The sequence below is a fragment of the Littorina saxatilis genome, linkage group LG11 (assembly GCF_037325665.1).
Source record: "Littorina saxatilis isolate snail1 linkage group LG11, US_GU_Lsax_2.0, whole genome shotgun sequence".
In the NCBI taxonomy this organism is placed as follows: Eukaryota; Metazoa; Mollusca; class Gastropoda; order Littorinimorpha; family Littorinidae; genus Littorina; species Littorina saxatilis.
Genome location: NC_090255.1, coordinates 30641389 through 30657915, shown reverse-complemented (window position 1 = coordinate 30657915; position 16527 = coordinate 30641389). Strand labels below are relative to the sequence as shown.

General features: G+C 40.7%; 1 protein-coding gene and 1 long non-coding RNA gene across 2 annotated transcripts in view; one reads left to right on the top strand and one right to left on the bottom strand.

Annotated features, from left to right (window-relative positions):
* Nucleotides 1-9254, bottom strand: part of LOC138980626 (uncharacterized) — a 44948-nt gene extending 35694 nt beyond the window's left edge. Inside the window, exon 1 of the long non-coding RNA XR_011460401.1 lies at nucleotides 8465-9254. This is a non-coding gene — a long non-coding RNA (uncharacterized lncRNA). The remainder of the gene's footprint in view (nucleotides 1-8464) is intronic.
* Nucleotides 5739-16527, top strand: part of LOC138980597 (beta-1,3-galactosyl-O-glycosyl-glycoprotein beta-1,6-N-acetylglucosaminyltransferase-like) — a 49841-nt gene continuing 39052 nt past the window's right edge. Inside the window, exon 1 of the mRNA XM_070353504.1 lies at nucleotides 5739-6122. The gene's annotated coding sequence lies outside the window, so the exon portion shown is untranslated. The remainder of the gene's footprint in view (nucleotides 6123-16527) is intronic.

Here is a 16527-nt window from a genome sequence, read left to right as displayed (position 1 = left end):
TTTAAACTGCATCAGCATAATTGTTGCTTGCCCGTCGTAAATCAGCAGTATAGAGGGCACTGTGTTCATTTGCAAATCTACCATCAGCTTATCTGTCTTTTGCACTGCAGACACTAAGCAATAGGTTAGGTACCTGCCATGTGGCCACTTTTTCCACTGCTGTCCTCAGTCCTATACTTTTCATCAAGACTTGTCACCATGCCGAGTGGATCTAAATTCGGAAGTCTTCATGTGGCTGAGGCATATCTGACATAGCGTAGATCTTGTTGTAGGTTAACCTCCTTTCTGAAACAAATGGCAAAATGCGATTAGTTATGATGACTACAACCTACACAAATATAAACAGTGTTTTGAAACAGAATAGTCAGGTTATACAAGCCACTTTACCTATGCAGCATGGTAACCCTACAATGTCATTTATGCGAAACATGTCAACTGACTGCAGCAGCCTGGTTCTTAAAATAATTCTGACGGTCAACACAGCCAACACACTATTCACAGTCCATTTTAAGGAGCAACGGATGTACTCTCTGAGGGTCTTGTTTAACTGATAACGATCAACTCAGGAGGAAAAAAACAAGAGAGGAAAAAAGAAACCACATCAACCGCAGAAAATACAGAATCACATGTACCATTATTTACAAACAAATGCCACAAATGCCACAGCAAGCTTTCTTTGGACGACTGTCGTTGTCTCAAAACTCGCATTCTACCTTCTGTCCGAAAGAATCTAATCTTACGTTGTACTGCCTTGAAAGAAAATGCCAACAAAGACAAGAAAGCTGTTGCAAGGTAAGCTTACCAAACGTTACATAGCGAATCATTATGATAGTGCGTAAACAGCAAACAGTACAATCAAAGAGAGGATCGAGTCTGGAATGAAACGCGATACAGATCTAGCATTCAAAAACTGTCTTTCACGTTCAAGGAAGTAATTGTTGCAAGGTACTTAAGACTTACTAAATTGTACAGACAAAACCATGACAGTGCATGTTTTGAATCTGAGGAAAAAATCGTGATCATTTTGACTTTGAAAACAGATTCATTCCGTTTCCTTATATCTGCATGTTCAAGTAAATGGTGGACAGTTTTTTTCGGGCAGAGTAAACTTAACTTGAGACTCTACTGCAAGTCTTGAAATTCACATAAATCGAACCACGAACAAAGACATCCAAACATTACAGGCACTTTAGATCAACTCATTTCACTAGAGGTGACTCCCTAGCACTGTGTTTGACATCCGTGTCTGCTGAAATAAAACGAAATTAAAACAAAACGGATTAACAGTAGGTGACACGTTATCAGAGTGGGAGACACTAGATCTGTCTCTGTACTTACCGGGATACGGCTGCCAGATCGACACTGCACTTTCGACAGCTCTTCCTCGCGTGGACATTGGAAAAACGCTGTGCAGATCAAATTGTAGGAAATCTCCCTTTGGTATCTTCTTTATTTACTTTTCTGGAGCTTAGAAACCGAACAACATGAAATCGTCTTCCCCGGCGAATCGGCGAATGCAGAGGTGAGAACTGGACCACAATCCTTCGCGCGACCCCTGACCTGGTCTTGACACCTGACCTGCCGTCTACATACCACCCACGACACAAACCAGTCAACTGCTTGTACCCCTTCAAAAAACTCCACCACCCGTTTTCTTTGGATACACGCTTTAACTACACACATGCCGACACAATGTTGATCATTGCTTCAATAATTTGAAGATGGTGCTTGGATAATAACCCGGTAAAATTAGTATTTCGGTGTTCAGTCAAATGTTAAAGTTTCTATCACACACGCACACACACACACACACACGCACGCACGCACGCACGCACGCACGCACGCACGCACAGACAGACAAAAGTTAGCATCGCATAGGCTACACTTACGTGAGCCAAAAAAACGAGTACCCTCCCTTGCATCGTAGCAGACGACTGTTTGTGAGAGTCTGTCTGACAGAAGCTAGGGAGCACAGATAATAGAAGCCCTGTCACATAGACTAATCACACAATCAATACACATTTGGCTCATGTTTTAAATGACAGTTTTGAGTTTGTTAGTCAAACTCAAAGCAACAACACTGGTCTGGTGACATGCGTAGCGGGACCGAGAAGCGTCTTTACCTGGTTTGGCTTCGCTTCGTTATCAAACATCGGCTGTTTCACGTATTTTGCGAGCAAGTCTACTCTTTTGCCTGGCTCTGCGGTAAGTCCACATTGGCGATGAAGGTATCCAAGAACTTAACATGTGTGTATTTTTACGTGCGTCAGTGTTTGTCTTCAGATTGTGGCGAGGAACCTAAGGGGAGGGGGGAGGGCGCTCAAAGGGGTGATAATTAAGAGCTCCAGGACTGACTTTCCGTGCCGATGTACCCACGTTGCAATTCAATTCAATTCAATTCAATTCAATTCAATTCAATTCAATTCAATTCAATTCAATAAAACTTTACCGTAAAATCCCTAGCATAAGCCCACCCCCCCTGTGCACAGATTTAGGGCATAATTGGGGGGTGGGCGTTTGCTAGGGATAGACCCCTTTGCACAAAGTAAGTTTTGTGCTCAACCGTGTAATTGAGTGAATACAAACCCCGAAAGCATGTAAGTTAGGTCGTGTGAGTAGAAGTGAAGGAAAAAAGACCAAAAAAGGACTTTCAGGCAATGAAGGCCAACCATGAGAGAGAGAGAGAGAGAGAGAGAGAGAGAGAGAGAGAGAGAGAGAGAGAGAGAGAGAGAGAGAGAGAGAGAGAGAGAGAGAGAGAGAGAGAGAAGGACTGGCTCTTCTGAAAACAACACGAACATAGTCATTCATATACATTTATAAAGTAAAAAGAAAATCGCTAGACCTTTGCAAGGACAAACAATAACAACACAATTCCGGGAAAAAGAAACTTGATGAAATGTCGAAATGTCAACACCAATGAAGCCCTTTCTTTCTGTACAGGGAAGAAATTACACGATCGTCTTTGGAAATGAAACGTTAACTGAACTTGGATTTTGTCTTCAAAAGGCCCAATCTTTCTGAGAAAGAAAAACCCACAAACTTAGGAAAAAAAGAGAAGAGAAACTCGAAAAAAACATGAACGATGGGTGGGAGTGAGGAGAGGGGACAAAGAATAAGAAACAAGTCGCGTAAGGCGAAAATACAATATTTAGTCAAGTAGCTGTCGAACTCATAGAATGAAACTGAACGCAACGCCATTTTTCAGCAAGACCGTATACTCGTAGCGGGGTAGTAGTTGCGCTAAGAAGGATAGCACGCTTTTCTGTACCTCTCTTTGTTTTAACTTTCTGAGCGTGTTTTTAATCCAAACATATCATATCTATATGTTTTGGAATCAGGAACCGACCAGGAATAAGATGAAAGTGTTTTTAAATTGATTTGGACAATTTAATTTTGATAATAATTTTTATATATTTAATTTTCAGAGCTTGTTTTTAATCCAAATATAACATATCTATATGTTTTTGGAATCAGCAAATGATGGAGAATAAGATAAACGTAAATTTGGATCGTTTTATAAATGTTTATTTTTTTTTACAATTTTCAGATTTTTAATGACCAAAGTCATTAATTAATTTTTAAGCCACCAAGCTGAAATGCAATACCGAAGTCCGGGCTTCGTCAAAGATTACTTGACCAAAATTTCAACCAATTTGGTTGAAAAATGAGGGCGTGACAGTGCCGTCTCAACTTTCACGAAAAGCCGGATATGACGTCATCAAAGACATTTATCAAAAAAATGAAAAAAACGTAACGCAAAGTGGCAGATTCCATTGGCATCCTTTTTAAATCTGGGCGAACGCTTATGCTGTCTGCGCTCAAATGTGAGTGCAGAAAATTTTAAAGGACTAGGTGCCATAAAGCAATATTTCTGGAAACAAGCTTTTATCACCTGGCTAAACAATAAACACAAGATCAAAGAAATAAGCAGTAATGAACAGCAGATAAGTGTACGCAATCAAACCTTATGGAATAATACAAATATAAGGTACAGGAAGCAAACGCTATACATGAATGACTGGATAAAGGCTAAAATATGCGTTGTTAAAGATGTTTTTAACGATAACGACATGTGCCCTTTTGAGGAAATATGTGAACTAACTGGATATAAACAGTCTCGCCTATTTGAATATAATGCAATACAGACTGCCATTAAAGCTCTATTATTGCGTGATACGGGTCAGGCCCGTTCTGATCATATGCCATTTATACAATTATCTCCACGCCAAATTCGCCTAAAGATGTTAAATTATGAGATAAAGGAGCCAAGCTCAGCTGGATTTTGGTCGAACAAATTAAATATTACATTAGAAGATAAACACTGGAAATTAGCTAACGAATGCTCGACAGAAACCCGTCTTCGTCTATTGCATTGGAAAATTTTACACAATATATATCCCACCAATATTTTGCTACATAAGATGGGAATTCGTCAAACAAATCTTTGTCAGTATTGTAACGAAACCGACTTCATCGAGCACTTTTTTTGGCAGTGTAGAGCAGTGCAACCCATATGGCAGGAATGTCAAGGGTACATATTTAAATGTACAGGCAAAAATATAAAGTTAAGCTGCGAAGAGGCTCTTTTTGGGTATTTCACACGTGATATCCCCAGAGAGAAAACCTTCATAATTAATCACCTTATATTGATATCGAAAATGTGCATAAGCCAGTTTAAGTACGGAAATCCAAAAACTAACATGAAGATCTTATTTCAGAACCAAGCTCGAGTTCGAAATTTCTAGTAAAATTGAACTGTGTATAAGAATATAGATAACTAGTAGTATTGTGCTGTTAATGTAAAGTTATTTATATATGCGCTGTATGATGCTGTGCTGAAAACTGGTACTGTAATTTGTAAATTCTCGCCTTTGTCTATCGAGCGTTGGATTAATTAACTTGTTATGTATTGTCCCGCTGAAAATGTATTATATAACAGAATTATGGGAACAGCAACAACAACACACACACACACACACGCACACACACACACACACACACACACACACACACACACACACGCGCACATACACGCAGACATTAGTTAAATTGTAATGTAAAACAAAATTAAAACTTCATTAAAAAAAAAGACCAATGAAGAAGGATATGCTCACCGCCCAAAAAGAAAGAAAAAAAAAAAAAAAAAAAAAAAAAAAAGACGAAAGAGGCAAAAAAGATGGGTTGAAGCAGCCTTGCATGCAACTGAGGTCGGAAAAAAAGAAAAGTAAAAAAAAAAAAAAAAAAAAAAAAAAAAAAAAAAAAAAAAAAAACGTTCGGGGATTTCATACCCAGGAACTCTCATGTCAAATTTCATAAAGATCGGTCCAGTAGTTTAGTCTGAATCGCTCTACACACACACACAGACACACAGACACACAGACACACAGACACACGCACATACACCACGACCCTCGTTTCGATTCCCCCTCGATGTTAAAATATTTAGTCAAAACTTGACTAAATATAAAAAAGGAAAGAAACACGAAAAGGTAAAGAAGGGGGAAAAGATGACTTTTAGAACAGTCTGCACAAATCCCAGTGAAAGTGAGCCTATAGTCTCTTTGAAAAAAGCAGGGTGGGCGTTTGCTAGGTAGTTACCCCTGTGCACAACTTTTGGCCCAAAGTGGGGGGTGGGCGTTTGCTAGATGGTGGGCTTATGCTAGGGATTTTACGGTATTATCTGAATGCAACAAACAGATTTTTTTTCTTTTGGCTCGTGTACGAAATAATATCTCATAAAAACACAGTCTCTCTACGAGAAGACAAAGCATACCCGTAAAACAGTACAGTATTGCCGCGGACAGGCTGCCATACATTCCGATTGAGGTTACCGTGAAAATGCGATACGTGCGTTAAACAAGCGACGCCAAATCTGGTCAATCAATCTAACTTTCCTTTCTCAGGTTAAACAACAACAACAACAAAACAAGAACTCATGAACCGTTGTAAGCTTTGGATCACATCGATCAATTAAAAATGTCTTGATCATTAGAACTGTTTCTCACGATTTGGATAACAAGTTTTACAAATGTGAGAGAGAAAAAAGTGCGAGCTGTGTTCTGTGGTTGTCGCACCCTTGTACACGGATACTGAGTAATAGGACGCAACAAGTTTGACAACAGGTAGGGCGACTTTTCTTCCTTTTACAATGTGTTGTCTTTGTGAGAGTGAGATTGCGGCAGCTTGTTGATATATATATTGTTTGTGACAGAGTTTAAACAATCAATCGCTAAAGTAAAGTCGCGATTTCTTTTTGGGTCAGCAAGACGAAAAATGATAAATTATTCGTTCCTCTCTTTTTGCTGATGGTTGGGCGACAATCCCTCACAGAGTAGAATCTGTGTGGGAGAGATGGCTGCCTGTGTTGATATTTGTCTGTTTTTGTGTGTGACACGATGTAAACAATTGATAGGTAAACCGTAGTGACGATGTAGTTTTGGGGCCAGCAGAAGAAGAATTTCGAATAAAACTTTTCTTTCTTTCTGTTTTCTTTATATATATTTTTTTGTTTTGTTCATCATACATCATAATCAAGCTTTCTGCATAATTCTAATTGAAATTGTTGGAAGTTGTTGATGATGCATTGTGTGTGATCATGGCTGTGACCCGATTTCAACAATTAATCGGCTAAATAGTCGAAGCGTTGTAGTTTGGGGACAACTTGAAGAAGGCTTTTTAATCACATTTTTTTCCAATTTGTTATCGGCTAACTAAAAACTTTATGTAGATGGCTGTACGTTGTTGCTCACATTTCTTACGATTATGGCTGTGGTGCAGTTTAAAGAATTAATTGCTAAACCACAGGTTTGTTATAGTATTGGGTCCACTAACAAAAAACAATTAAGAAAGGTTCGTTATTAGAGCCTTTATTATTCGGAAAGTGAAACATTCACCACAACGTGGGGGCGGGGATATAGCTCAGTTGGTAGCGCGCTGGATTTGTATTCAGTTGGCCGCTGTCAGCGTGAGTTCGATCCCAGGTTCGGCGGAAATTTATTTCACAGAGTCAACTTTGTGTGCAGACTCTCTTCGGTGTCCGAACCACCCCCCGTGTATACTACATTGGGTGTGCACGTTAAAGATCCCACGATTGACAAAAGGGTCTTTCCTGGCAAAATTGCTTAGGCACAGTTAATAATTGTCTACCATAACCGTGTGACTTGGAATAAGGCCGTGAAAAGTAAATATGCGCCGACATGGCTGCAATCTACTGGCCGTATAAAATTTCATCTCACACGGCATCACTGCAGAGCGCCTAGAACTGTACCCACGGAATATGCGCGATATAAGCCTCATTGATTGATGATTGATTGAACGTGGAGCTCATTGTCTCTGAACTGTACGCGGAAATGCAAATGATATTGAGACTAACAACAACAACAACAACAACAACAACAACAACAACAACAACAACAACAACAACAACAACAACAACAAGATATATTCATATATTTGACTTAATGTATTCCGGTAGACTGGGAATGAGAGGGACCCGAGAGCGTGTCTGTGTCTCTCTGTCTGTATGTATGTGTAATAAACTTCCAACAAAATGTAACTACTGTACAGATCATTATGAACTTTGCATGTGAATTCTTCCAGACAATATCCCCATGCGTTTTTGTCTTCTTCATTTCTCTTTTTGAATAACATTATTTGATGAAGTAATTTTTGCCCGTTTGCAAAAGTTGTGGCCGCACTGTCACGACAACAAATTGTAACCATTTGTTTGAATTTGTTGTAACACAATCTTCGACCCAGTCCGGAATACGGGATTGCATTTAAGCTTGGAACCTTAACAATTCAGTCATGACATTTTCATTCGAAGTTGACATACTTTGTACATTCAGTCAAGTATTGAAACGAGGGCGGAGGAGGATTTTTGTCTCTCTAGGTATGTCTGTCTGTCTGTCTGTCTGTCTGTCTTTCCGTCTGTCCGTTTGTCCGTTTGTCTGTCTGACTGTGTCTTTATATCTCAAAAACTACTAAACGCTAATTTTGTATGAAAATTGGTTTACACAATTATGAGGACTTTTGCTTGTGTTGGTTTTCTCCGATTTTTGAAAGCGCAAATTGCTGACGTTTATTTGTCAATCAATTTTTGAATGTATTGTCACACACCCTTTGTCCCAGACCGGACTATGGGAGTGTTTTCACCTTGGTACAGGGTGACAAAAAAAAAATGCAACCCTCAAAAATGCTATTTACTTCTACACCTCTATCTACACCTCTAGACCGAATTACTTTATATTTGGGAGACATTAACATCAGCCTATGCATGACCCTTCTTTAAAGTGGCAATGTTGTAGATCAAATCGTCCGACTTTTGTGCAATTTCAAAATAAAAATCCAAATTCGGCGATTGACTTTTCCCATTATGCTCTCACGCCGCCCCGTCCCAGCATTCACTGCAACATCCACCCCTAAACTTCGTTCCGCCGCCAGTCAACCAGTGTTGATCAGACACCTGGGGCCGGTAATATGAACAGCGTATTTTGGACGGTCGAGCAACCACAGTCGACTGACTGTCAAGTCAGTTGACTGCAGTCTGCTGACCGGCCGTGTTTTGACGGGTAATATGTGCAGCGCGGTAGCACTGACAGTCGGCTGACTAGACAGTCAGCCGCTCAGTGGTATTTTTAGAACATTACAACTTCCGATGTAAACATCGGTCCTGTTTTGGCGGTACCGGTATCTAAATTTCGGCGCCGACCCTAAACTTTTTTTTTCAAAACTCAAATTTTTTTTTTTTTTTTTTGGGTGGTAAAGGACAGGGTGAGGAAATTTGATCATTAAAAATCTGAAAAATGTAAAAAAAATATTGTTTTTATAAAACGATCCAAATTTACGTTCATCTTATTCTCCATCATTTGCTGATTCCAAAAACATATAAATATGTTATATTTGAATTAAAAACAAGCTCTGAAAATTAAATATATAAAAATTATTATCAAAATTAAATTATCGGAATCAATTTAAAAACACTTTCATCTTATTCCTTGTCGGTTCCTGATTCTAAAAACATATAGATATGATATGTTTTGATTAAAAACACGCTCAGAAAGTTAAAACAAGTAGAGACACTGCGGTCGATCGACCGAAAAAGGTGCCTGTAAGCCCAACCGCAGTCGGGCGACTGTTTTCAGTTGGACCGGCAGTTGTTCGCGCTCATATTACTGACTTTTGCGGTTCAACGTCGACCCACCGTCAGTTTCACGGTCAGCCGACCGATGACTAGCTACATATTACCGGACCCTGGGCACCCTCACAATATTGCTATATATAGAATGACTTTTTGACATTGCGTTACTCCCCCCCCCCCCCCCCCCCTCTCACAAATAAAGTATGTGTCAGTGTCACTCTCTCTCTCTCTCTCTCTCTCTCTCTCTCTCTCTCTCTCTCTCTCTCTCTCTCTCTCTCTCTCTCTCTCTCTCTCTCTCTCTCTCTCCCTCTGCTTTCATACCTTTTTGACAACTGTGCTTTGACAAGGAAGACGAAAGAAAATGTTTCTTTTTCATGACACGATTTTGTTTTTAATCATGCCCATAGTACGCAGCCCACAAACATCTGAAAAAGTTGAACAGTTTATTCAGACGAGAAGTGGATCATTAAAAGTCAACCTGGGTTTTTTACACAATCAATTTGATCAATTACTCTATTCAACGGCATGCTATTGGAAGCTATCACGCAAGGAGAAGGTGCAATAGAATGGAGGATGGGGTGGGGGTGGGGGAGGGAGTTATGATGACGGGATGTTCAAACTAGGTTCCCTTGATGCCTGTTCGTTCGATCGTTCCTTTGTTTGTTTGTCATTTTGTTTGCTTGTTCGTTTGTCTGTTTGTTTGTTTGGTTGGTTGGTTGGATGGTTGGTTGGTTGGTGGGTTGGTTAGTTGGTTGGGTATTAATTCGTTTGTTAATTTGTTTGTTAATTTGTTTACTTGTTTGTTGTTTGTTTGTTTGCTTGTTTGTTTGTTTGCCTGTTAGTTTGTTTGTTTGTTTATTTGTTTGTTTGTTAGTTTGTTTGTTTGGTTGTTTGTTTGTTTGTTTGTTCGTTCGTTTGCTTCTTTGCTATTTCAGACCGTTGTTTGGCCGGGGAAATAGCTCAGTCGGTAGCGGCTTTCGTCCTAGGCTTCAAAACCAGTTGTCGCTATCGGCGTGGGTTCGATTTCTACGTTCGTCGAGGGGTTTATTTCCTAGAGTCAACTTTGTGCAGAACACCCCCGTGTGCACGCATGCGCACGTTAAAGAACCCAACTTCACAGCAAAAGTCTCAGGGCTTGGATACATGAACACACGCATGCAAGAAAAAGAGATAGCAAAATTAGTACCGCAGTTCTGTATGGCTGCTCGCTTTCCCAAGTGAGAAAGCAGCCCGAATTTCCGTGAGGGTAATCTGAGAGGACTATAATTATGAAATCTTGTTGACTGATGTCAACGCTTTGTAAGGCCGGTCTTACCTTTAGAGAGCAATCAGTGCATGGCAACATATGAAAACGAGCGTTAACTGAATAAGCGGAGTCCGTGGGGGGGGGGGGGGGGGGGGAGTCCGTGAATCATGTCCATGCCCAGTTATCCTTGGCATTCGTTGTCATTAATCCAACAAAATAAGGGCACAAATTTGTGGCCCACAAACTGCAAATATGCCTCACAATTTTGTTGGCTTATTTTTATGGGACACATTTTGGTTTTGTGGGCCACTGACAAACTGTATTTGTGGAGCATAAAATAAGGGGCACAAATTAAGCTTCATAAAAAATAAGGACAAATATTTGTGGGGCTTAAACAGTGTTTTTGCCCCAAAAAATGTTTTGGGCTCTTTTTTTTCCTCCTTATTTTCGGTAGTTATTTTTTCCGAAATGTAGCGAAATGTAGCGAAAAGTAGCGAAATGTAGCGAAATGTAGCGAAAAGTAGCAAAATGTAGCGAAAAGTAGCGAAATGTAGCGAAATGGAACATGATAAAAACGAACTTTTCGAACATTTGGAGCTCCAACAATTTTCGTAGTTATCGATTCAGATTATCAAGTTGTAATACTGAACACTTGACTTTCATGCCCAGGTAAGTGATAAGGCTTAAATCCAAAGTGTAAAATATGGAGTTGACACATTGAAATCACAGAGAGAGACTGAGAGACTGAGAGACTGATACTGTTTATTGTGTAGTTCAAAAGGATGGAAGTTGATTAGTCGTATATATACGATATATATCATATGTGACTCTGCATAAGACCATAAAAGTATGGCTTACAGCTTGTCCCTATCACCGTTCCAATATATAGTAATAATTGATCAGAGTACATAATACATGCAGAGAGAGAGAGAGACAGAGAGAGAGAGACAGAGAGAGAGAGAAAGAGACAGAGAGAGACAGAGAGAGAGAGACAGAGACAGAGACAGAGAGAGACAGGGAAAGACAGAGAGAGACACAGACAGAGAGAGCGAAAGAGACAGAGAGACACAGACACAGAGAGAGAAAGAGACAGAGAGAGACAGAGAGAGAGATTTAAACTCAGATTTAGAAGCACATTTTTTATTGACAAATCCAAAAATCACAAAAGGTAAGGATCATGATCCAAGAAATTACTGTGTGCTTGTGGTTTTGGCACATTGTTTCCGTTTAACTTGACCTGGCTTCTTGCCTTTATGTGTTGGTGCACGGGATGTTCTGCATCCGTCTGTGCTCCTGACTACTTGTTCGTCTGTCAGTATCAATGCAGACATGAACTTTTTTGAAACGCTTGCTCCTTTTGCCCTGATCTTCAAACAACCAAATGTCCCGCGAGACAACCATAAAATCTGTCAAACTGTGGCGTCAAAGAAAACTCCCTAACATTTATGAACGACCTTTTTACTTCGCGGTATTGTTGGCGAACAACCGCATGCAGTTTATTCACCAACTCAACAAGTTTGAGAGACTTCCAGCTAACAGCCTGTTTGAGCACATGGTTGATGCTCTCGCAGTTGTTGTTTGTCCAGCGAACGTTTACCAAGAGTAGGTTTTTCATTCCTGTGTATGCAGCAACATTCTGCAAAAGCAGTAGTGTCATTTTGTCCACATACTTCTGAACACCCGAGTCTGAGGGAGAAACCATGCATAAACTGTCTTCAGGTTCGACCTGGTCATCAGCCGACGCCAGGATTCCATTGCGCCCGAAAATCAAATTTTCGAAGTGCTGCCTTTGTGACTTCGGCAACCCACTTTGTCTTTCAATGACGCAGAGAAGTTTTTCTGCAGGTGAAGCGAACAACACATAAGCAGAGATCCGGGGAACGCCATCCCCATTGCTTTTCTCATCGCAGTTTCCTCATCACTGCCAAGAACAGGTAACTTTTTACAATCTGCTAAAAGGCCTGCCAGATGCTGGAAAAAGACACTGAATGTGGCAGTGTCACTATTCCCGTGTAAAAATAAAGGCCCGCAAAATAGAGGATGGTCTCCCGTCTTGCGGTTCATTAATGCCAGGTTTTTGTATACAAGAACAGTGACGTGGACGCTCCCGAGATTAAAAGTTTTGTCCACACCCAAAAGTGTCGCTTGTGCAGAGCAGGGTGGACAACAGAAGCGTCGTAGATCACTGATTTGTTCTTCTGTGTACAAAACTATGCACGGCACTTTGCCACGTTGGCGAACAACCAGTTTAATGAAAGGTAAGACATGTTGTTGTTCTTCGACACCAGCTACTTGGTCAGAGAAATTGTCGTTGTGTGCATGGGGTTGATTTTCTTTTCTCATCCTAGCCTTCGCGTTATATATGCAGCGTTTATTTCTCGGTCCTTCAAAGACCTCCGTGTCACTTTCAGAATTGCCTGCATACACTTCAGATGGTCGTTTGCTCAAAAGATCAGTCTTTATTTTATGCATCTGTTTGGAGTGAATTCTAACGTAAGGGCCTTTGTACTCATGGACAGCTATTGTTGGTACATTACCTGACAGCCATGATACCCGCTTCTTGTATGTCTTGTGTTTTACGTAGTAGTCTGTGTAGTGTGACTACTGTTTCTGGTGCTGGTTGGGGTACAAGGGGGATATACTCTCTCTTCTTCTGCACTGTCTTATCACGACAATACATGCCATTTTTGAAGCTCACGTGCTTTAAAGTACCATCAGTTTGCACACAAACACTTTTGCTGGTTGGGCCACTACCCCAAGCACCTCTGTCATCGACAAATTGAGAAGGTTTGTTTTGGGCCCTCCTGGTCACATTCTCTGCATTATCAACAATGAAGAAGACATTTTCTTTCGGACCAGGGGGGACGTTTTCAACTCTGTCTGACATTGCCGTGTTCTGGAGTACATGAATCAACTTTGCAATTTCAAGAAATTTGCCATTTGGCAAAACATTCATGTGATTGGGCATTACCGTGTTTTCATGGAAATCATCATCATCATCATCATCATCATCCTTTAGCACAACATTCATGGAATTGGGCATTACATTGTTTTCATGGAAATCATCATCATCATCATCATCATCATCATCATCATCATCATCATCATCATCATCATCATCATCATCCTTTGGCACAACATTAATGGATTACAACTTGATAATCTGAATCGATAACTACGAAAATTGTTGGAGCTCCAAATGTTCCAAAAGTTCGTTTTTATCATGTTTCATTTCGCTACATTTCGCTACATTTCGCTACTTTTCGCTACATTTCGCTACATTTCGCTACTTTTCGCTACTTTTTGCTACATTTCGCTACATTTCGGAAAAAATCACTACCCCTTATTTTAGACGTTGAGCGTGGTTTTCAGACCTACTGCGTTTCGGTTTTTAGTTAATGGCGGATCGAAGCGCTGTTTGGAAAGAATCTCCAATGGCAATGATGTTTGCTAATGCGAGAGAATTGGGACGGGCGAACCTTTGCATATTAACCAGAGGTAAGTTTCCATGTTTCGTTTCATAACTGAGAGTGGGTTCATGGTAGTATGTGTTGCAACATGTGTCATTTCTTCTTCTTCTTCTTCCATTTAACGCCCAGGGTCAACGTTCTGACTATTAGTGGCGCTTTGGAGGGTTGCGGAAGAAAATAAAATTTGCAGGGAGAGGGGGGTGAGGGGGGGGGGGGGGGCAGGACCACACAGTCGCTGTGGTCAGTCGGCTACCAGTAAGTTCGTCACACGGTAGATTCGTCACCGGTCCCGGTAACTTCGCCACAGTAACTTCGCCACACTAGTCCGAGCGCGGCTCTCTCTCTCTCTCTCTCTCTCTCTCTCTCTCTCTCTCTCTCTCTCTCTCTCTCTCTCTCTCTCTCTCTCTCTCTCTCTCTCTCTCTCTCTCTCTCTCCCACCTCCTTCCACCCCTCCCTCTCCTCACATTGAGTTTCTCTGCCTCCTTGACAGTGAGGTTGAAGTCGTGTGTGTGTTAGTGAGTGTGTGTGTGTGTGCGATGGTGTGTGTGAGTGTTTGTGCGTGTGTGTGTGTGTGTGTGTGTGTGTTAGTGAGTGTGTGTGTATGTGCGATGGTGTGTGTGAGTGTTTGTCAGTGCGTGTGTACGTGCGTGTGTGTGTCGTGTGTGTGCGTGCGTGTCATCATGTGGGTGTATGTACGTCCGTCTCTCTCTCTCTCTCTCTCTCTCTCTCTCTCTCTCTCTCTCTCTCTCTCTCTCTCTCTCTCTCTCACACACACACTCTCTCTCTCTCTCTCTCTCTCCCTCTCTCTCCCCCCTCTCTCTCTCTCTAAAAAATGTGAATCTTGAATCTCTCCCACAAATCAAACATCTGAAAGCATAAGCTCTTTAGCATAAACACCCGCCCACCCCTGCCGGTAACTTCGTCATAGGTGACGAATCTACCGTGTGACGAACTTACTGGTAGCCGGTCAGTCCACAGGCGCAAGGTATCGTTCACTGAACCAACACGTAAATAGTTGCCCTGTACAGAGATTTTCTCATTAATTTGAAGAAGAAGATTACCACTACCACGTTTTTGCAAATTCTTTTTGTTTTTAAAGATTGAGTCTAACTTGAAATACTCAAATAGGTAACCTTCTGATCGGTTCCCAATTATTGTATTGCAAGTTGGCATCAATCAGAAGAGAGCTAGAGCTAGTATGTTCAACGTCAAAGTCTCCTCTCAGCTGAAAAAGCCAACCGATTGCTGCATGATCTTGAGGCTGTCACTGACAGAAGTAAAATATTTGATGCCACTGCTGCAAATCAGGTAAGAGTAAGGCGAAGAGGTTTTATTATGTACAACTGTCAGTGTTATGATGTACAGTGTGTTTTTTCCTTCCCCTCCCTCACATTCTCAAGTTCTGGTCAGAATAACTCATATGGAGGTGTGTGTGTGTGTGTGACTGTGAGCAAGACTGGGAGAGTGTTTTCATTTTATTTTTATAATTCATGTTCAGGGATAATAATAAAATAATGAACACCTACTGACTTAGAGTCCAAACCACAGAATTGCTCGAAGCTCTTAGCTTTATTTCACCAGTATGATGATCATGCAGTTCCTCCAGTATTAGAATCATTACTAATACTAGAAGCGCATGACTTTCAGTGTGTACCTTTAAGTTTAATAAAGTACAATGTATTGCTGTAAACAGTCACTCACTCACTCACTCACTGTCAGGATCATTGTATCTCATTCTCAGTGAAACTGTGTGTCAAGTTCTACTATTTTGTTCCTTTGTGCTCTTCACACATGCATACATGTTATACATACATATATATACATGTTATGTAATATACATATGTATATGCACACATCAACTTGTCTACATTGTATGTCTGTGTCACTCTATCAGTCTATGTGAACACATTCAGTTCACTGATTCAGTCAAAATTTCACTAAATGTAAAAGGACTTATAACATTTTATATTCTAGAAAGATATCAATGCCACTGTCCCACAGTATCATAAGAATCAAGCGTTAATGTTGGTTTGGTCGTCTGTTGTCGTTTTTTGTTGTTGTTTTATGGGGGAGGGTGCAGTGTGTAAATTCATCTGGTTCTGTGGACAGTGTGTTTGTTGTTCCTCCACACAGGTAAATATCATACCGCATGTAGCTCCTAGTACTACTTGTCCTGTCAACTAACTGTTTTAAATTTGGTGCTCAGAGGAATGTTACTTCAGCCAATGTTATATATATTACAGGTTGAGGTTGGCATCGATCCGGCACAGTGGAAGAAGCAGATTGATTCCTTCATGATCCGGAGGCTGTCAAGACTCAAATGGGAAATATTTCATGATAATTAATGGCAATTCAGGTAAGAGTTTTGCTACATGATCATATTGTGTTTTATCCTCCCTCTCAGTCTCAAGTTCTGGTTACATTCTGACTGTTGGTGTGTGTTTGTGTGTGAGAACCGAAGTGTGTGTGTGTGTGTGTGTGTGTGTGTGTGTGTGTGTGTGTGTGTGTGTGTGTATTTGATTTTCCCTGGCCAGTCAGGAGAGCTGCCAGACATTAATACCTGCAGATTTTTCTAGCCCTGCAGATTGATGTTACACACCTTTGCTTTGCTTTTTGAATTTGATAGCAAGCGCTGACAGGGAATGTGTCTTCCATCTATCTATATATATATA